Source organism: Chlorocebus sabaeus, chromosome 12, assembly GCF_047675955.1.
Source record: "Chlorocebus sabaeus isolate Y175 chromosome 12, mChlSab1.0.hap1, whole genome shotgun sequence".
Classification (NCBI taxonomy): Eukaryota; Metazoa; Chordata; class Mammalia; order Primates; family Cercopithecidae; genus Chlorocebus; species Chlorocebus sabaeus.
Window position 1 is genome coordinate 29,781,150 of NC_132915.1, and position 23,247 is coordinate 29,804,396.

The 23,247-nt window shown below is 39.1% G+C and overlaps 1 protein-coding gene across 9 annotated transcripts in view; it reads left to right on the forward strand.

The window, feature by feature from the left end:
• The window catches only part of KANK1 (KN motif and ankyrin repeat domains 1), a 246,536-nt gene that overhangs the window by 82,472 nt on the left and 140,817 nt on the right, over positions 1 to 23,247 (forward strand). For 2 of the 9 annotated variants that reach the window (XM_037998465.2, XM_073021541.1), the window contains exon 3: positions 16,636 to 16,671. The exons of the other annotated variants lie outside the window; for them this stretch is intronic. The gene's annotated coding sequence lies outside the window, so the exon portion shown is untranslated. The remainder of the gene's footprint in view (positions 1 to 16,635; positions 16,672 to 23,247) is intronic. 9 annotated transcript variants of the gene reach the window in all.

Below are 23,247 nucleotides of genomic sequence, written 5' to 3' on the forward strand. Positions count from 1 at the left end.
TAATCTCATCTTACAGAGGAGGAAATTGACTTGGAGGATTAAGTGGCTTGCTCACTGAAGGTTGTGGAAATGGTCAGTGGCAGAGCTGAATGTGTACTCTGGGCCTTCTGACTGTAAATACTTACTCTTGATGCTTCTTAACATCATGATAAGCTAAGGAGGTGCAGGTGTAGATGCCCAGGTCTAGAGATTTGCTGGAAAAGAAGGAGCAAAAGAGGATGCCACTGGGAGGAGGCAGCAGAGTTGGGGTAAGGAAACTTAGATATACTAAAAGAGAGGGAGGTACCCAGTGGGGAGAGAGGTGGGGGCGGGGAAGGAGTCATAAAGAAAGGGGAAAACTTAGGGGGCCAGGACTTCTGTGACTACAGGACTGGCTGAATAGATCAGGGTGGAGGGCTTCATCTTTGAGACAGAAGGGATGCCACCCCTGAGCCAGGAAGGAGGGAGGAGATGGAGTAGGTAGACACAGGTAATTTGAAATAGAAAGGAACATTAAGAGGGCTGACGGGTTATGGCCTGAATAAAGAAAGAAGAAAGTATTTATTTCTGGAGAGTAAAAGTGGTAGATTTGGGGTTTTAGATTTGAGAAAGGGAAACCATTTAGAGTATCTGTTGTGGGAAATGGGCCAAGGAATTAGAAATGCCTGCCAAAGACCTCTGCTGTGCACAGGAGGCAGGACCCAGATAAAAACGTCTGGGCTCCAAGTCGACAGATTCTGTGAACGCCTTAGGCATGCTGAGGTTATTCTTGCCAGATGTATGTAACCATCTGAGGATGTTTCTTTGTGAGCTCAGTGCTAGACAGGCACAGGAGCAATATTAGGATGGAAATATTTCTTAATTGCTTGAGGAGTGAGGAAAAAAACGGCACTCCGCAATAACCCTCTTGTTTCCAAATACCAAAGCAGCTGTCAGGCTGTGCTCTTGTCTGGGTACCTTTTACTCAGGAGTTAAGTGCCACAGTGATGATATTTATGGTTGCTTCTCACGGGGTACATGGTTTTTTAATTAGTGAAGACCTAGTAGCAATAGTTTTGTTTTGTGTTCTAATAGCCTGTGTTATTACAGTCAGGGAGGTGAAGTGAGGAGATGGTAGATGTAGATGCTTTCCTAATCTGCAAAATGAGGAGTTGGACTAGGCAGATGCCCCCCAAAGTCCCTTTCTAACATTACCATTTTCTCATCCAACTCCAGTCTGCACTGCCTCCTCTCCATCTCCTCCTTTACCATTCAGTTTAGTATGTCTCAAGTTTTATTTTATGGTGCTTTAGATATATATATATATTTTATTTTTTTATTTTTTTTTGTTTAGAGACTTCATGCATTGTTAAAAGCAGTATATAGTGACTAGAAAAATGAAAGATGTATCGATAAATAAAAACCTGTTAAAAATGTGTAACTTTACCACCATTAAATAACCACTGTTTGTATTCTTCCAGAGATTTTTTTTTTAGGTGTATATGCCTAAATAAGATTCTTAAATACAGAAACGTACCCTGCTTTTCTCAGTTGAAAATTATAAACCTCTCTCCTTATCAGTAGTCACTGCTGTGTAATTATTAAAGGTTGATGAATATTCTGCTTCAGGAATATATTTTATCAAATTTCACTTTGGACATGTACATTAATGTACATCCTTCTAACTATATTTTGTGAGGCTGCTCTTAATTATTTCCTTATAAGATTAGGAAAGAGGTTTAGTGTATAATACATACTGCCTGGAAGACTGAACCAATGTACAATTCCATCACCAGTATGCGAGAGATCTCTTCTCCCATACCCTTCTTAACATTGGATAGTGCAGTTTAAAACAAACAAACAAAAAAACCTTAACAGTTTTATAGATAGAGGAACATCTCTTCATATGCCATTTATATTCCTTTGTGATTTTTCTGTTCATATCCTTTGTCCATTTCTCCAGAGGGGTATTTGCTATTTTTGTTACTGACTTGCAACAATAAGATTTTAAAGATTTAAATTTTTAAAAATGTCTTTTATTATAAAAGTATGTTCATTGTTTTGATAATTTCTTCCAATTTTTATACTGCTTTTAAATGTATATATTTAAATTTAGGTTGTCAAATCTTTTCCTTTATGGTTTCCATATAGGCTAACTAGGATATAAGAATGCCTTGGTATTTGTTGCCCACTGTCAGTTCTTCACATAGCAGAGTAATCTCTTTCAAGTGTGATCACATGTTGGCATACCCCTGCCTGAGCTCGTCATGGCATTCTTGTTACCATGGCCTGCAGGGCCTGGCATGATCTTGCTTTGCCTGCTGTAAAGCCCCACCTCTTGTCACTCACCCTTGAACACGGTGTTCCAGCCCCACTGGTCTCTTCTCAGTCCAGGGAATATGCCAACCTCCTTCCTGTCCCTGAGATTCTGCAGGTGCAGTTTCTTTGCTTGGAAAATGTAGGCATGCATGTGTGTGCACATGCACGCACACCCTTTTGAGCATTTCTCAGTATGCAATTTTTTATTTATATATTTACTTATTTTTGAGATGCAGTCTCATTCTCTTGCCCAGGCTCAAGTTCTGTGGTGCGATCTCGGCTCACTGTGCAACCTTTGCCTCCTGGGTTCAAGCGATTCTCCTGCCTCAGCCTACCAAGTAGCTGGGATTACAAGTGCCCACTATCATGCCCAGCTAATTTTTATATTTTTATTAGAGTCGGGGTTTCATCGTATTAGCCAGGCCGATCTCAAACTCCTGACCTCAGGTGATCCACCCACCTCAGCCTCCCAAAGTGCTGGGATTATAGAAGTGAGCCACTGTGCCCAGCCATGGTTATTATTTCTTACTAACTTACTCTTTTCCTGTTTCCCCCTCTAGCCTGTAACTCCATGGGGGCAAGGACCTTGTCTGTATTGTCCACAGCAAGATCTCTAGTACTTAACATATAGTATTTGTAGGAGATTGGTCAGGGTGGGAGAAATTGTAGGAAAAGATGCAAACCTAAGGCAGCCAAATTCTCTTACCCGGAGCCTGAGAGCAAAGGTTAGATAACAAGGGGATGTAAAGGAATTGATCTAGAGAAGTTACTTAGGCCTTGGAGGCTGGCCTTTAATCATCTGTGTGCAGGACTGCTCTCTGGGCGGAGGCGTGCCTGGGGAGAGCTGTGGAAACCTGGGGGAGGGGAACCATGTTACCCACAAGTATGTTGACTCAAAGCCTTTGTCATTAAATCTGTACTGAATAAATGCCAGCAGCGCTGGCTTGTCAGGGTCACAGCTGCTAGGACTCTTTCTGTGAGCAGCCCGGTCCCCTAGCCCGCTCTTTCACTGGATACTTGTGTCTGAGTATGTTTTTTCATCCATCGCTTGGCCAGGATCTGCTGGTCAGACCTGGCAAGTATTTATAGAAGAAGTGAATCAATATTACATCTCTAACCACAAGATTCACAGACATTTACCTATATTTACCTTATTGTAGTTTTATGGTTTCATTTCACATTTTAAAATATTTTATCTGTATAAAATTTAGTTTGAAATGTGATTTGAGATAGGAATTAAAATTCATTTCTTTCCCAAATGAATAGCACCTGCAATTTTTGTGGTTCCTGTTTGTTAGAGAGTCTTACTCAAATTATAGTCCTTAAGCACTATTATATTGTTTTTTGTTTCTTTTGTTCGCTTTTCTCTCCTTGGGTAGTCCTTTGTGCAAAACGTAAATGCAGAAACTGTTCATTGACTTGAGCCAAATTCCTCATGAGCATGCTGGCTCAATACCAAGAAAGATGATCTTGGGGTCACTCACCGTAGCCTACCTTCTAAGAGGAGAGAAGACACAGTGTGACTGACTTAGGGATTTGTACTATTTGCTCAATATCTAATGCTAGTAGACAATCTTGTTTTAGATTATTCTGGCTGCCATTTTTTTTAAAACCATTGAAACCTGGAAATTTGAACATTCCAGTGACTACTTTTCCTAACTGCTTCTTATCTCTAGATGTGGAATAAAAATTCTTTGGCAGACCACGTGTTCCAGTTTTTGGTTTGGAAAATACTGGTCATTATTCTTTTCCTTATTTTAACTCTTTGAAAATTAAGATTAATGACAAAAGTCACATGTGCCCATTGTCACATATTCAAACATTTATAGAGACAAAAAAAGGATTCTTGTATCCCACTTTTTGATCCTATTCCTAGTATAACCACTGCTAAATTTATTGTATATCCTTCCAGACATTTTTTATGCTTAGTGGATTTATTAGATCTTTATACATCCCCCCCCCCCACCATATACTTGCATGTTTTTTTTGACTAATGTCATAAACTTTGTTATACACCTCAGTGTTTTATACATTAGAGGTTGGAAGAGGAGAGACAGGGAATCTGAACTCTCCAGATTTTTATATTTGGTTTTAAAGGCCTTTTCCTCGTTTAAAGTGTCATTATTAAAAATTACTAATTTTTTTAAAATTCTAGATACAAGCCTTTGTTTTTTGGCTGGTCGCAAAAAAACCAGAGTAACTTAGAGAAGTTGCCCATTGATGTTTTCATAGGGCTTTAAACACAAAGACCTGATTTGTTTGTGTAAATCATTGGATGTGATCTTCCAGAGGGCAGGGGCTTGGGCACATTCAGAAACATGATATAATCTGATAATGATGATTTCCTTCCCACTACAGAGGAAGAAATGGAGACTCAAAAGGGAGAGAAGTGAATTCTTCTAAATTTATGAAAATGATCACTTAGCTAAAATGTGTTCACTGGGTTATGACTGGATTTCTAGGGAATGGGATGGCAGCTGGGGTGCTATCAGTTTATAAAATTTTTTATAACCTTGTCTCTTATTTCTGCTTCCCCCGCACCGGCCATGAGAACCCAAGATAAATTTGGAGTGAGTGAGCGTAGAGAGCAAAGTGACTCCCTGGGCTGTGCCCTTCACACTGGCTTTAGAAAGCATGCTGCTGACTGCCCTGGGGTCTGATCTATGGCGCTGCACTCGAGAGAGAACTGTAAGGTCTGCTGTAAGTGATGGGGGCTGTGGACTTATGCAGAATTGCACTTGTTGGGGGTTTTCACAGTACCCACCTTATTATACTAGAGAGGCAAGTTTCATTGCTTAAGGGGACAATTTATGGCAATAGGCTTATCTCCTTGTTTTAGCTCTTTATGTTTTTCTGCCTTTAATAAAATGTGAAGTCACAAAGCAATTAAATAGTAGTGTAGTTTTCAGGCAGGAGGTGGAAAAAGGCTAACTAGGGGGAAAAGGCCAACATGATTGACAGAGGCTGGCTGGAGATTTACATTGAGAATAACTCGTTCTTCAAAACTTTCTTCATTTTGTGGTGAGAATTATGGGACAAATCATATACCAGAAGGATGGATGATTAAAAATGTAGGAGTTATGATTTCTTTTTGACTTTGTAAGTCTCTAAATCCTCCACCTTATCATAGAGTTCTCATTTCAAAATGGGAACCAGCCCTGCCAGAGACTAAAGTGAGCCAGAAACACTCTAAAGTCTTAAATAGTTAGTAAGTGTGAGATTGTTTATATTTTGTAAAATGTCTTAAGATACAATGAAATGAAGTAGAGAATCCCTGAGTGTTTTTTTGTTTTCCTAAACTCTGATCCACAATTACAGATGTTTTGGAATGTTCAAAAATATTGAATGTGATTTCAATTGTGTCTAGAATTTTTAAAAAATTAATAATTTTTTAATAATGACACTTTAAATGAGGAAAAGACTTTTAAAACCAAATATAAAAATCTGGAGAGTTCAGATTCCCTGTCTCTCCTCTTCCAACCTCTAATATATAAAACAAATCCTTTCGGATTCAGCCATTCTGTATTGGTAATGGCTTATTTATTACAGTCAGAGGAATTAAACAATAAATATATACAGATACTTTGACATCTTTTCTTACTATAGAAACAGTTTGATTTTAAGAATTTTTATTCAGCAGAACGCAGATTCAAAAAGAAAAAAAGAATTTTTAGAAAAGTTGCCTTTTAAATTTCTTGTTTTGTCCTAATAATCACATTGAAATAGCCAAAACAAATAGTTTAAATTAAAATGCAATGATGGCCTGGCATGGTGGCACATGACTATAGTCCCAGCTACTCAGAAGGCTAAGGCCTGCAGATTGCTTGAGCCCAGGAGTTCAAGACCAGCTGGGGCAACATAGTGAGACCCTGTCTCTATTTTTAAAATGTGGTGATTGATACCTGTTGAGAGGGGTTAACTGAGAGTTATTCACATGGCCCAGAAAGTGGCTAAAAGGACAGTGCCTTTTCTGGTGTGAATTTCTCTTGCTGTGAAAGCACTCTGAAGGGTAGACCTAATGCCGTTGCAGGAGCACCTCAGGTCCAAACTTGAGCATTGCAAATAGAACAAGAACCTGAGAAAAGCTTGCAAAATGAGCCTGCTGTGATTTAGGGTGTGCTTTTGGACAGTTATTCATAAGAATTTTTTTCTTTTTTCTTTTTTCTTTTTTTAAGACAGGGTCTCACTCTGTTGCCCAGGCTAGAGAGCAGTGGCATGATCATAGCTTACTGAAGCCTCAAATTCCTGGGCTCAAGTGATCCGCCCACCTCAGTCTCCTGAGTAGCTGGGACTACAGGAATGCACCACCACATCTGGCTAATTTATTTTTTGTAGAGGTGAAGTCTTGCTTTGTTGCCCGGGTTGGTCTCAAACTCCTGGTCTCAGGTGATCCTCCTGCATGGGCCTCCCAAAGTGCTGGGATTATAGGCATGAGCCACTGCACCCAGGCTCATGAGAAGATTTATGATGATGGATAGAAGAATTGTTAATTTCCACAGCTTGACAAAGGACAACAAATAACTTTCACAGTTTGAGCATCCCTTATTCCAAATACTTGGGACTAGAAGTATTATGGACTTTGGACTTTTTTGAATTTGGGAATATTTGCATATACATAATGAAATTTCTTTGGGACGGGACACAAGTCTAAATACAGAGTTCGTTTATGTTTCGTATACACCTTAGGTACAAAGCCTGAAGGTAACTTTATACAATATTTTTAATAATTTTGTGCATGAAATAAAGTTTTGACCGCATTTTGACTGTAACCTGTCACATGAGGCGAGGTGTGAAATTTCTACTTTTGGTGTCATGTTAGCATTCAAAAAGTGTTGGATTTTGGAGCATTTCTATTTCAGATTTTTGGATTAAGGACGTTCAACTTGTATACCAAGTTAGTAAATATTTTTTGAGTTGCTACCCACATCCCTGTGTATGGGCTCTAGAAGCAGCCATGGTTTAGTTTCCTCACCTGTAAGGGAGGGTATGGAACTTCTTTTAATGTACATCACTGTAGGTTAAGTTCGGATAGAGAAAAGACTAAAGGCAACCAAGGCTGGCTGTCCTCTGAGCCCCTATGCTAAACTAAACTAGGCTTTTGTTTCTGGCAGTGGATCATTTTGCTGTCACGGAGCCAGTGATCATTTACCATCAGTTTTGGGTAGGTTTCCTTTTCCCCTGGCAATAGCTCTTTATTTAGAATGTTCCACGGAGAGGCAACGGGTTTCAGAAGATGCCTATTTACAGTGGTACTACTGTCTCGTTACGCCATCATTACTTTACCAATTCCCCGTTGGTATTTTGGTCTTACCTATGCATTATTTTTTTAACTTTTATTTATTATTAATGAGATGAAATTTACGTAATATAACAATAGGCAGTTCAATAATTGACAATTCAGACATATTTAGTACATTCGTAATATTGTATAGCTGCCATCTCTCTCTAGTTGCAAAACATTTTTTTCACTATAAAAGAAAACCCTCTAATCAGTAATCAGTGACACACTATTCTCTCCTCTCTCTCATCCCTGATAATCATTCATCTGCTTTCAGTCTCTATGAATTTACAATTCTAGATGCCACATGTAAAATAAATGTAAAATAAATGTTCTCATTTATTATAAATGTGACCTTTTGTGTCTGGCCTCTTTCACTTAGTAAATTTATCCATGTTGTAATGTCTCAGCCATTTTATAGCTGAATAGTCCATGGTATGGATATATCATAGTTTATCAGTTCATCTGTCGATAGACTTGATTTTTTTCCCCACCTTTTGATTCTTATGAATAAGGCTACTGTGAACATGGGTGTACAAGTACTTGAGTCCCTGTTTTCAGTTACTTCAGGTTCATACTTAGAGGTGTAATTGCTGGGTCATATGGGAATTCTATGTAACCTTTTTGCAAAACTGTTTTCCATAGGGCCAAACCATTTCTAGTCTCACCAACAATGTACAAGGTTCCAATTTTTCCACATCTTTGCAAACACTTATTTTCCTTTTTAAAAAAATTATAGTCGTCCTTGTGGACATAAAGTAGTATTTTATCATGGTTTTGATTTATATTTTCCTAATGATTAATGGTATTTATCTTTCCATGTGCACATTGACCATTTGCATATCTTCTTTGGAGACATGTCTGTTCAAGTCCTTTGCCCATTTAAAAATTGTTATTTGTTGTTGACTTGTAAGAGTGCTTTATATATTCTGGATGCTAGACCCTTAATAGATACATGATTTGCACACAGGTTTTCTCATTTTTAAGGTTTTTTTTTTAATTTTTTAATTTTTATTTTTGAAACAGAGTCTTGCTCTGTTGCCCAGGCTGGAGTACAGTGGCAAGATCTTGACTCACTGCAACCTCTGCCTCCTGAGTTCAAGTGATTTTCCTGCCTCAGCCTCCCGGATAGCTGGGATTACAGGCATGCATCACCACGCCTGGCTAATTTTTTTATATTTTTAGTAGAGACAGGGTTTCACCATGTTGGCCAGGCTATCTCAAACCCCTGACTTTGGGTGATCCACCCACCTCGGCCTCCCAAAGTACTGGGATTACATGAGCCACCGTGCCTGGCCTCCCTATGTTTTCTTCTAAGAAGTTATGCTTTTATTTTTTATACTTAGGTTGTTAATTCATTTTGAGTTAATTTTCTATATGGTATTTTCTATATGGTAGGGGCCCAACTTTGTTCTTTTGTATGCAGATATTCAGTTTTCCCAGCACCATTTGCTGAAGAGACTATATTTCCCCATTTGAATGGTCTTTGTACCCTTGTTAAAAATCTGTTGGCCATATATGTGAGATTTTATTTCTGGACTCTTTATTAGTCCATACGTCTATCTCTATACTAGTACAACACCGTTTTTGATTACTGTAGCTTTGTAGTAAGTTTTGAAATTGAGAAGTGAGGGTTCTTCACTTTTTTCTTCTTGGTTTTTTTCGTGTTGTTTGGCTATTTGGATCCCTTTCAGCTTCATATGAATTTAAGGATCTCTTTTTTCATTTCTGCAAAAGGCTGTTGGATTTTTGATAAGCAGTACATTGAATCTGCAGATGATTTGGAGTAATACTGTCATCTTAACAATATTAAGACTTCGAATCCGTGAATGTAGGATGTATTTCCATTTATTTAGATCTTATTCTTCAGCAGTGTCTTGTAATTTCCGGTATGTAAGTCTTTTGCCTCCTGTGTTAAATTTGTTCCTAGGTTGTTTGTTTGTTTGTTTGTTTTTGGAGACAGAGTCTCATTCTGTTGCCCAGGCTGGAGTGCAGTGGCGCAACCTCGGCTCACTGCAACCTCCACCTCCTGGGTTCAAGCGATTATCGTGCCTCAGCCTCCTGAGTAGCTGAGATTACAGGCTCACACCACCACACCTGGCTAATTTTTTGTATTTTTAGTAGAGACTGGTCTCAGACTCCTGACCTCAGGTGATCTGCCCGCCTTGGTCTCCCAAAGTGCAAGGATTATGGGTGTGAGCCACCATGCCTGGCCATCCCTAGGTATTTTATTCTTTATATGCAATTATAAATATAATTGTTTTCTTAATTTCCTTTATGAATGATTTGTTTTTATTCGTTTTTTTGGTGGGGGACGGAGTTTCACTTTTGTCACCTAGGCTGGAGTGCAATGGCGTGATCTTGGCTCCGCCTCCTGGGTTCAAGCGATTCTCCTGCCTCAGCCTCCTGAGTAGTTGGGATTACATGCGTGTGCCACCATGCCTGACTAATTTTGTGTTATTAGTAGAGACAGGGTTTTTCCATGTTGGTCAGGCTGGTCTCGAACTCCTGACCTCAGGTGATCCACCCATTTCGGCCTCCCAGAGTGCTGGGATTATAGTTGTGAGCCACCATGCCCGGCAAGAAATAATATTTTTATTTTTTAAAAAATGTTCTCTAGTGGTTATTTTAAAATTCAAGGTAAGAACCCCACTATTCCTCCAAATGTTCCTTAGAGTGGTCCCTGTTAAGTTAGATATACATCCTTCTACATACTTTCCATGCATTTATATACAAACATACTTTCTTACTATGAATAAAATCATATAATTTGTCTTACATTTTAACTTACTATTTTACGTAATTATAGATTGTGTCTTTCTCTGTGAGTGTACTTATTTCTCTTAAGTGCTGCAGAGTAACCCATCATACTGATGTGCTACCTAGCTGACCCTTGAACAACATGGGTCCACTTAAGGGTCCACTTATATGCAGGTCCACTTAAATGCAGGTCCACATGCAGGTCTACTTTTATGCAGATATTTTCAACCCAACATGGATTGAAAATAAAGCATTTGAGGGATGCGCAACTTGCAAAAAGAGAGAATTGATTTTTCATATATGCGGGTTCTTCAGGGCTGGCTATAGAACTTCAGTATGTGAGGATTTGGGTATTTGCAGGCGGTCATGGAACCAGTCCTCGTATATCAAGGGATGACTGTACTTTGCTTAAGGCTTTATTTTAATGATCATTTAGTGTGTTTTTGGTGTTTTATAGTATAAATAATGCAACAGTTAACAATTTTGTACCCAAATCAGCATATACCCGTGTACGTCTTTAAGGTAATAAGAATTGCTGAGGAAAAAAATGCACATAATTACCTTAAAATTTTTTTTTAAGTTTTGTGTTATACATAACATATAATTTGCCATCTTAACTGTTTTTTTAATTGTACAACTCAGTAATGTTATTTACATTCACATTATCGTGCAACCAGTCTCTAAAACTTTTTTTCATCTTTCAAAACAAAGTGCTATATCTATTATACAACAACTCGCCACTCCCCTCTTCCCCTGGTGGCTATTCTACTTTCTGTCTCTGTAATTTTGACCATTCTGGGTACCTCATAAGTGGAATCACACAATGTCTTTTTGTGACTGGCTTATTTTACCTAGTGTAATGTCCTCAAGGCTCATATATGTTGTAACGTGTCTGAATTTCATTCCTTTCTAAGGCTGAATAATATTCCATTGTTGCATGTTGTACTTTTTAATAGACAGGAAAATATATTTTTTCCTTTTTTTAAGTGCCTGTTTATATCATTGTAGATGCTATTCACTGTTATCTAAGAGCATCACATTGAGTAATTAAATACTTGGAAAGAAAGAAGAAAAAGAAGGGTATGTCTGACTCTTTTCATTCCCATACAATGTGGTAACATACATAATAATCTAAATAGAATATAAATAAATAAAAAGTCCTTTTAGGTATGTGTATGAGCTATATAAACAGGTATTTGTAAATGCATTGTGGATCCAACTTCATATTATTAGGTGAGGAAACAACTAGTAGCACATATATGCTTCTTGGGCTTCTTGTACTCTTGCCCTCTGTTCACCTCATCTGACTCCCAACATATCTTTCATTATCCCTCTAGCTATTGCTGGCAGTCATTTTTAAGTAGCTTTGGATTTTATGCCAAAAGATCTTCTGCTTGTTGACAGATTCTGTGAACATCCGGTGTTCTCTTCTTTTGCACTATCCAAGAAAGACGAGTTTGGGAATTTACTAACACATCCTAAAGTTAAATACTTTTTGTTCTGGGATAACTGAAAAGTTTAGGTACACTCCAAAAGGCAGCCCATCTTCATTTTTCAGGAGGGTCACTGTGATGTTCTGACTTTCTGAGTCTCGTGTCTTGTACCTTTCTGTGCTCTTTCGCAATTAACTAAAGCAGAGGGAGATACTTTTGTAAAATGCCCAAAGAAAAGAAAGCCAGATGGAAGTGAGGAGTAAGAGTAACGACAGGTGCTTTCCTCTTCCATCAGTCTTTAAAAACTTTTTATTTTGAAGTAACGTTAGATTTAGAGAAATGTTGCAAAGTTAGTACGGAGCTCATGTACACTTCACTCAGTTTCTCCTAATGTTAACATCTTACATAACCATATTAAACTGTCGTTAATATAATTATCAAAATTGGGAATTTAAATTGGTCTAATACTTCCAGCTAAACAACAGACCTTACTAGCTTTCTATCCAGTTTTCCACTATCCTTTTTTTCTGTTCTATGATCCAATCCAAGATCCACATTGTATTGAGTTGTTCTGACTCCTTAAACTATCAGTTTGTGATAGTTCCTTGTCATTCCTTGTCAGTTGTTTCTGGTCAGTTGTCATGTGGAATGACTCTAGATTTGGGGCTGTCTGATGTTTTCTAATGTTTACTTTTAGGTTATGCTTTTTTTTTTTTAAAGAATACCACAAAAGCAATGATGTATCTTTTTTATTGTCTCATAACAGAGGTTACTTGATGTCAGTTTCCCTTATTGCTAGTGCCATTAGTGTGGACTCATCATGGACAGTTACTTCATTCTGTGGGTTATAACCCAATATTATCATCATTATTTTGTTGTTTAAATTATTCTAGCTCTGGCCACTGGGAGCTCCTTCAAGCTGACTCTGATGTCCTTTTGACGTGCTTCTATCTTTTTTCAAGTACTTCCTCACTTTATGGCATTCTCTGATGCTCCAGGCTAATCTTGTATTTTCCTTGCCCTACTTTTGGAATTGATCACTTCTCTAAGGAGCCTGGGTCCTTTTATTGGACAATGGTGTTTAGAAACCAGTATCTGGGTACCAGACAGGCACATTGCAACTGGGGTAGCGTTGCTTTTGTCTTCCATGAGTTTTATGGTAAGCTCTTTCCTGTGAACATGGTTGTTCCAGGTCTGAAACTCATTTTTGATACTTCTAGGTAGTCGGTCACTTTGATGTAAAGTCATTTTGATCACTTAATGTTGAGTTGTTAAAATCAATGCACATACCCTGTAGAAAAATAGGTACTTTGATTATCAATGTAATAGATTAACTTTTTGTGGAAAAATGCTTTTACATTGACGGGCTAGCATTAGCATCCAGACGTTTTTGACATACCTTCAATAACTGTTTCTGGGTTTTTTACTCTCATTTTTAGCCCATTACATTTTTTAAAAATTTTGTGTATATATATATTTTTGAGATGGAGTCTTGCTCTGTCGCCAGGCTGGAGTGCAGTGGTATGGTCTTGGCTCACTGCAACCTCCCCTTCCTGGGTTCAAGCGATTCTCCTGCCTCAGCCTCCCAAGTAGCTGGGACTACAGGTGCGCAACACCATGCCCAACTAATTTTTGTATTTTTAGTAGAGACGGGATTTCACCATGTTGGCCAGGGTGGTCTCAATCTCTTGACCTCGTGATCCACCCGCCTTGGCCTCCCAAAGTACTGGGATTACCCAGGTGTGAGCTACCGCGCCCGGCCCCTATTCCATATTTTAATGAGAATATCTTTTGGTTAGTTATAGAGGTAAATACCTGATTTACAACGTCTAAGTACAGATTCATCATCCTATAATAAAGTAACTCTTTTTGCATAAACTTTTGATAAGTTATTTTTGTCCTTATAATTTGATGTGTGAAGTCTTTACAGTCAGATGACATTGACAAACTATTTAAGATTGAAAGCCTGTTCTCCTTGATGATTCAGTGATTCAGTAGAACTTCTTTTGACTGCTGTTTTTAGTTCTTGCAAAGTAGATCTTGTTTAGATGAGATTCCAGCATGACTCCTTTGTAATTTTTCATATTTCTGCTATTATATCTCAACTCTTCGTGAAAACCAAACATGCAGTCAAGGCACATTCCACATGTGGCTAATGGGGTTATCATCGTTACAAAGCGTATTTATCCACAGTGATAATTATCTTCTTAAGCATTTTGTTCTATTTCAGAACTCATTTGTGGGCCTTACCACCTGTTTCTTATATATGGGTAAAGAGTCTCTTATTCTCTTTCAGAATATAGATCTAAGAGTAGATTTATATCAGGATTTAAAAGATGAATCTTTTTCAAGGATGTTTTTCCTCTGGACCATGGCATTTTGTAAGAAATTTCCCTATTCATCCCATCCCTGGTGCACATTAATTTGGAGGTGATGTTAAATGTGTCTGTGTGGCACAAATCTCAACTGGCAAATACAGCCTAGCATTGAATTGTGTGCAGTTCAGAAACATGGCTGGCTGGCTCTGACCCTGAATGTGTAAATTATCTTTGCAGCAATAAGAGAACTTGAAGTAGCTTTGATAACTAATCATTGTATGATAACTCAGCCAGAAGAATTTACTAAGAGCAGTTTGTGTGTCTTCCACCTAATGTAAAGGTGAATAATGTAAGTCATATTCTTGGTGCCTTTAGACCTAGTTATGTAGAGAGATGTCACATTGAAATTCAGTAATTCTTACTCTTAACAGTACCTTAACTCTAAAATCATCATTTTCTTTACCTTTCCCTACTTCTAGAACAGCAAATAGTTTACTTCGATTCTATTATTAATTAATAAGTGTACTGGTTTGAATTTTTCTCTTCTAAAAAATGTAGGCCAGGCATCGTGGCTCACACCTGTAATCCCAGGACTTTGGGAGGTCGAGGTGGGTGGATCACCTGAGGTCAGGAGTCTGAGACCAGTCTGACCAAATGTGGCGAAACCCTGGCTCTACTAAAAATACAAAAATTAGCTGGGCGTGGTGGTATGCGCCTGTAGTCCCAGCTACTCTGGAGGCTAAGGCATGAGAATCACTTGAACCTGGGAGGCAGAGGTTGCCGTGAGCCAAGATCACACCACTGCATTCCAGCCTGGGTGACAGAACAAGTCTGTCTCAAAAAAAAAAAAAAAAAGAAGTAAAATTATTTTGGCCTTACCATGCTTGGTTTCTTTGTCTTTGTTTTTTCATTAACTTTATGTTTGGGGAGGAGAATGGAGTGTCAGTGATTTCAGCAAAACAGTTTCCCATCCTGTGGAATCTTGACTTTGGGGTACCAGTTCATAAATAAATTAGTATCTAAGATTAATGTTACAGCTGATATTCAAAGTACCAAATATGTTATTGTTCTGATTATTATGGTCCTTAAATTTGTATTTTTCCTGGAGACATATGTGGTAAACAATGATAATGATTCTAATAATGGCCATTTATTGAACGAGCACTGTGTAGCAGACATTGTACTGGTGACATGATTTGGCTCTGTGTCCCTACCCAAATCTCATCTCAAATTGTTATCCCCACATGTTGAGGGAGGGACCTGGTGGGAAGTGATTAGATCATGAGGATGGTTTACCCCATGCTGTCCTCTTGATAGTGAGGGAGTTCTCATAAGATCTAATGGTTTAAAAGTGTTTGGCAGTTTCCCCCTTGCACCCGCGTCTCTCTCTGTCTCTCCTGCTGTCATGTGAAGAAGAGGTCCTTGCCTCCCCTTGGCCTTCCGCCATGATTATAAGTTTCCTGGCTGGGTGCAGTGGCTCACACCTATAATCCCAGCACTTTGGGAGGCCAAGGCAGGCAGATCACTTGAGGTCAGGAGTTGAAGACCAGTCTGGCCAACATGACAAAACCTGTCTCTACTAAAAAAATAACAATTAGCCGGGCGGGTGGCACACACCTGTAATCTCAGCTATTCGGGAAGCTGAGGCAGGAGAATCAAATTGAACCTGACAAATGGAGGTGGTAGTGAGCCAAGATTGTGCCACTGCACTTTAGCCTGGGTGACAGCAAGACTCTGTCTCAAAAAATAATGATAATAGTAAGTTTCCTGAGGCTTCCCTATCCAGTCAGAACTGTGAGTCAATTAAACCTTTTTTCTTCATAAATTGCCCAGTCTCAGGTAGTTCTTTATAGCAGTGTGAAAATGGACTAATGCAATAGGGCAGTGTCTGACAGTTTGCAAATACCATCTCATTTGTTTTTAATAGAAACCTTCAGCCGGGAGTGGTGGTTCACGCCTGTAATCCCAGCTCTTTGGGAGGCTGGGGCAGGCAGATCACATGGTCAGGAGTTCGAGACCAGCCTGACCAACATGATAAAACCTTGTATCTACTAAAAATAGAAAAATTAGCTGGGCGTGGTGGTATGCACCTGTAATCCCAGCTACTCAGGAGACTGAGGCAAGAGAATCACTTGAACCCGGGAGGCAGAGGTTGCAGTGAGCTGAGATTGTGCCACTGCACTCCAGCCTGGGCAACAAAGTAAGACTCTGTCTCAAAAAAAAAAAAAAAAAAAAAAAAAAGGAACCCCCTAATACTAGCCATGAGGCAAGATAATCACTCTCAGATAGTAAAGCATGTGCTTAACTGTATGTTAAGTTCTGAATTCACACACAGGTTCCTATGGAGACACAGGGAAGGGGCATCTAAAACAGGCAGAGAGTATCAGGAAGGACTTCCTGGAGGAGGAAGTGCCTACACTCAGTCTTAAAGAGCATGTGGGAGGAAAAACCAATGAAGCCCTCCTGCTCTAAACAGAATGATCAGCCTGGGCAAAGATGTAGAGGGGTAAGAGAGCATTAAACATGAGGCAGCTGTGTAATACTGTTTCCTGTAATCTCTTCTCTACAGGTGGAGAGGCAGGGAGAGACCAAATGATGAATGACTGTGAGTGCCATGCCATAGTAAAATTCTGGGTTTTAAAAGAGAAGAAGCATGATCAGGCTGGGGATGTTGAGGGGAAAGAAGGGGGATAGAGATGGAGACCACCCAGTGGCCCACTCTCCCTCAGTGCTTTGGAAATGAACAGAGAGCTGCTGTGCCCAGATTTTATTATGGGTTGAGCAGTGATCAGGATGGGAGAGAGTAATGATAATGGAACTCACTGGCCCATACACCAGATGGCATTTGAGGGGATTGCCAGGTCTTTGTTGTCAGGGGGCCCTGTGTTCTGACTCCCTTCCTATTAGAATAGGTGGTGATTAAACAAGCTCTGCCACACCCTAAATTCTGGTTCTGGGTTTTACTATTCAGTCAGTTTTATCAAATTAAGATGATCATGTCTTCCCTTTTGAAAAATTATAGGGGAAGAAAAACCATAGAGCTTTCCCCCAGTATATGGCATTGAATTACACATATTCCTACACACACACACACACTCGCACATATATACGTACATACATATATAATAGAACTTTTATATAATATGTAAAATTTTTAAAAATATATTTTTAGAAGGGCTGGAAGTGGTAGGGGCAGTGACTCACACCTGTAATCCCAGCACTTTGGGAGGCCAAGGCAGGTGGATCACCTGAGGTCAGGAGTTGGAGACTACCCTAACATGGTAAAACCCTGTCTCTACTAAAAATATAAAATTAGCCGGGTGTGGTGGTGCATGCCTGTAATCCCAGCTACTTAGGAGGCTGAGACAGAAGAATCGCTTGAACCCAGGAGGTCGAGGTTGTAGTGAGCTGAGATCCCACCATTGTACTCCAGCCTGGGCAACAAGAGCGAAATTCTGTATGTGTGTATATGTATACACACACACACACATTTATTTTTATATATTTATATACACATATATATTTTATTTACATCTATTTTTATATGTATACATATATTTTTTTAGAAAATAAAAGATGCAATATGTCAGTGCTTTGTTATGACAGTGGTAGCTACAAAGGAAGATTAAAGCTTTTTAAAAAGTAGATAAAAATTTATCTACTTTTTAGTAGATAAAAATTCTTTTTTATCTACTTTTTTGTGGAGAGGACTGAAACTAGTAAGCTCTTGAAATGTATTCAGCCTCTCATCAAATATATATGGACCCACCATATGTTCTTACTACTGTGGAAACAGCAGAAAGGAAAAACAAAGTCCCTGCTCTCAGAAGGTTTAGAATGAGATAAGGCAGGCTACTGAGTTGGCTTAAAAACTAAGAAGAAACTAGTGAGGTGTAGTTGCCCGTTCAGATTTTTATTTTTAAGTGTTTTATGCCCAAGGAAAACTGGGGGTCTGGGACTTGAATTCTAGTTTTATGTTTTCCTGGGTCATTCTCTAAAACAGGGTCTTAGACTAGTAATTAATACAATGGCACTCTCTTTCACCTTCCTCAATTCATTTGCATGCTTGTTGGGTCATTCGGAGTGGCACTGAGGTAAACTTTGGCATATCAAAATCCACTTGAAAGCAGATGGTTAGCAAGGTGCAGTGGCTTATGCCTATAATCCCAGCATGTTGGGAGGCCAAGGCGGGTGGATCACTTGGGGTCAGAAGTTCAAGACCAGCCTGGCCAATATGGTGAAATCCCGTCTCTACTATAAATACAAAAATTAGCTGGGTGTGGTGACACACCTGTAGTCCCAGCGATTTGGGAGGCTGAGGCAGGAGAATCGCTTGAATTCGGGAAGCAGAGGTTGCAGTGAGCCAAGATCGTGCCATTGCTCTCCAGCCTGGGTGTTGCAGCAAGACTCCATCTCAAAAAAGAAGAAAAGAAAAAGAAAAGGAGATGGCTGTGCCTGTTAAACACTGGTTTGGTTGAGTACCTCTCCTGTGGGCTTGTTGGTTCTTGCGCAGATTCCTGCTCCTGCCCAAGTCCAGGACCAGCTGCACATACCTGCACATGTGCCTCACCCAGGGCTGGATGGCTAGCCTTGTTCTCTTCACCCAACCCAGCAGCAGAGTGCTAGGAAAATTTGCTGGCAGGGCTGTAAGAACCTCTGTAGTTTCTTCCCATTTCCTTGTTCTCCTAACTTACTACGTTGGGAGGAAATACTATGGTGTGGTGGTAAGGATTTTAGGCAAAGAAAAAAGCACTGAAATGGATGTGGTGTTAAAATTAGGCCAATCTTTTGGAAACACCTTAGCAACCTCCTTTCATGTTCTTGGTACGTTTACCCGGTTGTATTGTAATGTTCATTTTTCCTTGTGAAAATCTCTGTGTGTGTGCGTATATGTGTGTAATTTATCTAGTGTCATGGAATCTTTGAAGGAAAGACTAAAAAACTTTCAGAATTATAATGGTTTCATTTGTTGTATAGCACATTCTACATGACAATAGACCAACTCTCCTTTATCAGTATTTGTGTATTCTCTTAAAGAGCTAAAAGAAATCATTTTTAAAAATTTATTTATATATAATGTTGGCCAATGTTACCTATAAGAAAAGATCATTGTTTCAGAGCATGTAGGATGAAGATGATTGACTTTAGGGCATTTACATGTGGAAACTGTCAAGGTAGTTGGAGTTTACAAGAGTGAGCTGTCTCTCTAGGCACTTCAGGAGGAGTGCCGTGATCACGCCGGCTGATTTGGTCAGTCTGTCTTTCATCAAGCCAGGGAGATAAACAGTAAACAGAATTGAAAAATTGTTCACAAAGTTTGTCAGTTACTAGGGTGTGGCTGATGAACCACACCTGAAGAGCTACCTAGATGAGGACAACTCATAGAGTTACTTAACAGCCTCCACCCCAGTTGATGGTCCAGATTGTCTCCAAGGGAGGTGAACTAAGCCAGTGTTGAGACTGAGTGGGATAAGGCCATGGTGATATGCATAATAGATGCATTCATACACATTGCTTCAACAGAGCATTTTCTTGGATGGAAGCATGGGAAATAACACATGGGCATATACTCACGCTTGTTGTTAGCTTTAGGGGTCACTGCTGATCTCTGTCCTTCCTTGTTCAGTGGGACTTGAACTTCTGCAAGATCATTGAAAATCTTCATGTTCTCAGAACTCAAAGGAAGGAAAACTTGATCCCTAACCCTTCAGAAAGCTGGTTGAAAAAAAAAGATTTTCCACAAATAGCAATTGGCTTTACCTAGTATTATTTACCACATTATTAAACTACTAATCGCAGTGGTGTTATTATAGTGCCACTATATTATTTTATTATATTATTTTAATTTAGATAACACTTTATAAATTTATTGTTTATAAATTAAATAGATTTGCTTAACAGTTGTTTGGGAATTCCTTAAACTTCATTGCTAGCTACAAGTCCATTTTAAATAGAATCAATAGGCTGGGCATGGTGGCTCACACCTGTAATCCCAGCACTTTGGGAGGCCGAGGAGGGTGGAACACCTGAGGTCAGGAGTTCAAAACCAGCCTGGCCAACATGGTGAAACCCCATCTCTACTAAAATACAAAAAATTAGCTGGGTGTGGTGTCATGCCACCTATAGTCCCAGCTACTAAAAGGGCTGAGACAGGAGAATCATTTGAACCCAGGAGGTGGAGGTTGCAATGAGCCGAGATTGCTCCACTGCACTCCAGCCTGGGTGACAGAGTGAGACTCTGTCTCAAAACATAAATAAATAAATTAAATTAAATAACGAGTAGATTCAATAGACATTGATCCTGTTAACATATTTTGCCTTTTAGTCTATTGGTACTTCTTTCATTCCCTTTGAAGTTAATTCTAAATAAAGGAGAAGTATCTTAATTTGATTAATATCATAGTTTGGAACTATAGCAAAATTTTTTTTTCTCAGGCTACTGGCAAGTATTTTATATTCACTGAAGAAAATTTTAAAAATTTCAAATTACGTATGCACTTTACCACTCTCACAAATGTTTTTATCTTTCTTATACATATATTTATGTTATTTAATTTTTATTTGGAATGCTTTTTTTATATGATACCTCATATAAATGAGGTATCAGGACTTCCCACTCATTCATGAAGCCTTTACAATTATAATGATAAATATTGTTACATTAATGTACAATAATTTCTAAAGCTGACTTTCTTATGTTTAAAATTTAGATTGTGTCTAATTCTTTGCTACTTTAAGTATCATCGCAGTGAAATCTTCAGGCCATAATAAGTTATTTCCTTGTGATAAATTCACAAGAATAACTAGATTAAAGGTATGAATACATTTTAATTTGGTTAAACACTTACGTTTACCAAAACTCTTTATAAAAGTAGCACACAATTATCCTAATAAATTAGAATATTAGAAGTATATAAGATGAAAAAAAATTCTCACTGAACTGCAGTCCTGCTCTCCAAAGTGAACCATGATGAGACCTTAAGCAAATGTTACGTAGAATGAGAAAAGATAGTCCTGAAGAATTGAGTGATATGGAAGTGATAATGGTGTACTATATAGGTGAAAAAATAAAGTACTGGTTTAGATACGTGATATAAAAAATAGAATCCTGGCAGTTCCTTCTGCAGACAAGCCATAGAGGTGTCCAGTGTTGGTTTAATTTAGCAGCTGGTTTGACAGAGTACCGTCTGCTGCGTTAGGAATGTTAAATGATGTCCATGCCCCCTTGACTCTGATCAAGAGATGGCTAGAACCTGCAGGTTCCAGCTTTCCTGGGTTTAAGGGTCATTGAAGAATCCTTGTAGATAAGAGAATTGTACATTCCAGGAACTGGAGGCATAGCTAGCCTTGGAAAGCTCGGAGCGTTAGTTGAGACAACTTTAGACTTGCACATCTGTGACCTGAGTTTAAGATTTGATTCTATCTTCTAGACCTGGAGGCAGAAATAATGTTTGTGGTTATTTTTCTGGGCACTGAGACTAGGCAAAGGGAAAGAGTCCAGTACACAAGAGTGCTGTTTATAAATGGTTAACATCGTCCACAGTCCCATAGAAGAAGAATGCAATGGTATTCTCCTGTTTGGTGGTTTTTGAATTCTTTGTCTCTGACAGAAAGCGTCTGCTGTGTCCTTTATGTTCTCACTCACTTTATTACTCTGGCATGATTATAATTAGATTACCTGCCAGCCCTGTCTCCTGCTACTCCACCTGCCAGCCCTGTCTCCATCCCCAAGACCTAAAGGGATGGTTGACTTGACATGTGAGGAGGTTTTTTGGCCTTCAGAGATGTCGCTGTCAGCCCTCTGAGTTCCATTTGCTAGTACTGGGTCCAGCCCACAGCTTTCTACTAAAAACAACAGGCAAACTAAAGAATCTTTTAGTAAGTCACCGACAGTTGTCGCTGAACCAAGAGCCCAGCTCATTGGGCCAGTTCCTCAGCAACTCTATGCCTTAATTTCCAATGTGTAAGCTTCAATGACTACACTTATCTCCAGGATTCTGTGTAGGACACAGAAAAAAGTACAGGACTCAAGTAATGATTGAACTTGGAATAAAAACCTTACGGCCCATGTCCACTGTCTGTCGTGCTTTTCAGATGTGTCTTAGTGCCTGCTCCTTGCACAGAAGCTGAATTCCAAAAAGCCACTGAGGAAGTTACATTTCACTTCACTTTTTCATAAGATAGGTATGTCAATCCCATTAGATATGAGCATGTCTAAAATTCAGAACCTTTGACACTAATTATCTGTCGAATGACACTGTCATTCCATTTTGTAGGCATTTTTGATAGTTTATTTTCCCAGTAATATTTTCATAACCTTCATCACCTTGACCTTGACCATCTAACTCTTTTTTTTTTCTTTTTGTTGGAGACAGAGTCTTGCTCTGTCACCCAGGCTGGAGTGCAGTGGTGCGATCTCGGCTCATTGCAACCTCCGCCTCCCAGGTTCAAACGATTTTCCTGCCTCAGCCTCCCGAGTAGCTGGGATTACAGGCGCATACCACCACACCTGGCCGATTTTTTGTATGTTTAGTAGAGATGGGGTTTCACTGTTAGCCAGGATGGTCTCGGTCTCCTGACCTTGTGATCTGCCCATCTCGGCCTCCCAGAGTGCTGGAATTACAGGTGTGAGCCACCATGCCCAGCCGATCATGTAACTCTTATGTATACTTGCCTGTACCTATAAAAGTACATTTAAAAATAGGATTGGCTTTTATTTGCATAATGAGCACACATATTACCCATAGTACCTCCTACACAAACCCACCCATACCTCTTACTTTGTACTTTGTTAATAGGAAACGATCTGTTGTTTTGTGCTTTTGGCAGCTGTAGAGAAAATACACAAAGCCAGGTGTTGTGGCTCTTGGGTAAGACTGAGAATGTGATTTTTGTAATCTGTATTTTTTTAATAGCCAGTTATTGGAGATAAAAATTCAGTACAAAGTCTAAGATGTCCCAGTGATGAACTCTCACTGGGTGTTACTATCTCAACAGGAATGAATACAGTTCAACAGTATGTAGGCCCGGCTTCTCAGACAAGCATGATGTCTGCTAAAGTGGTGATAAGGTATCCCACATTATCCGTTGTTTTTGAAGGAGAGCCTTTAGGGTTTCAGTATCATCATCTTTATGCCTTTTACTACAACAGTTTATGTTCTGCCTTTTAGTAAGCCTTTAT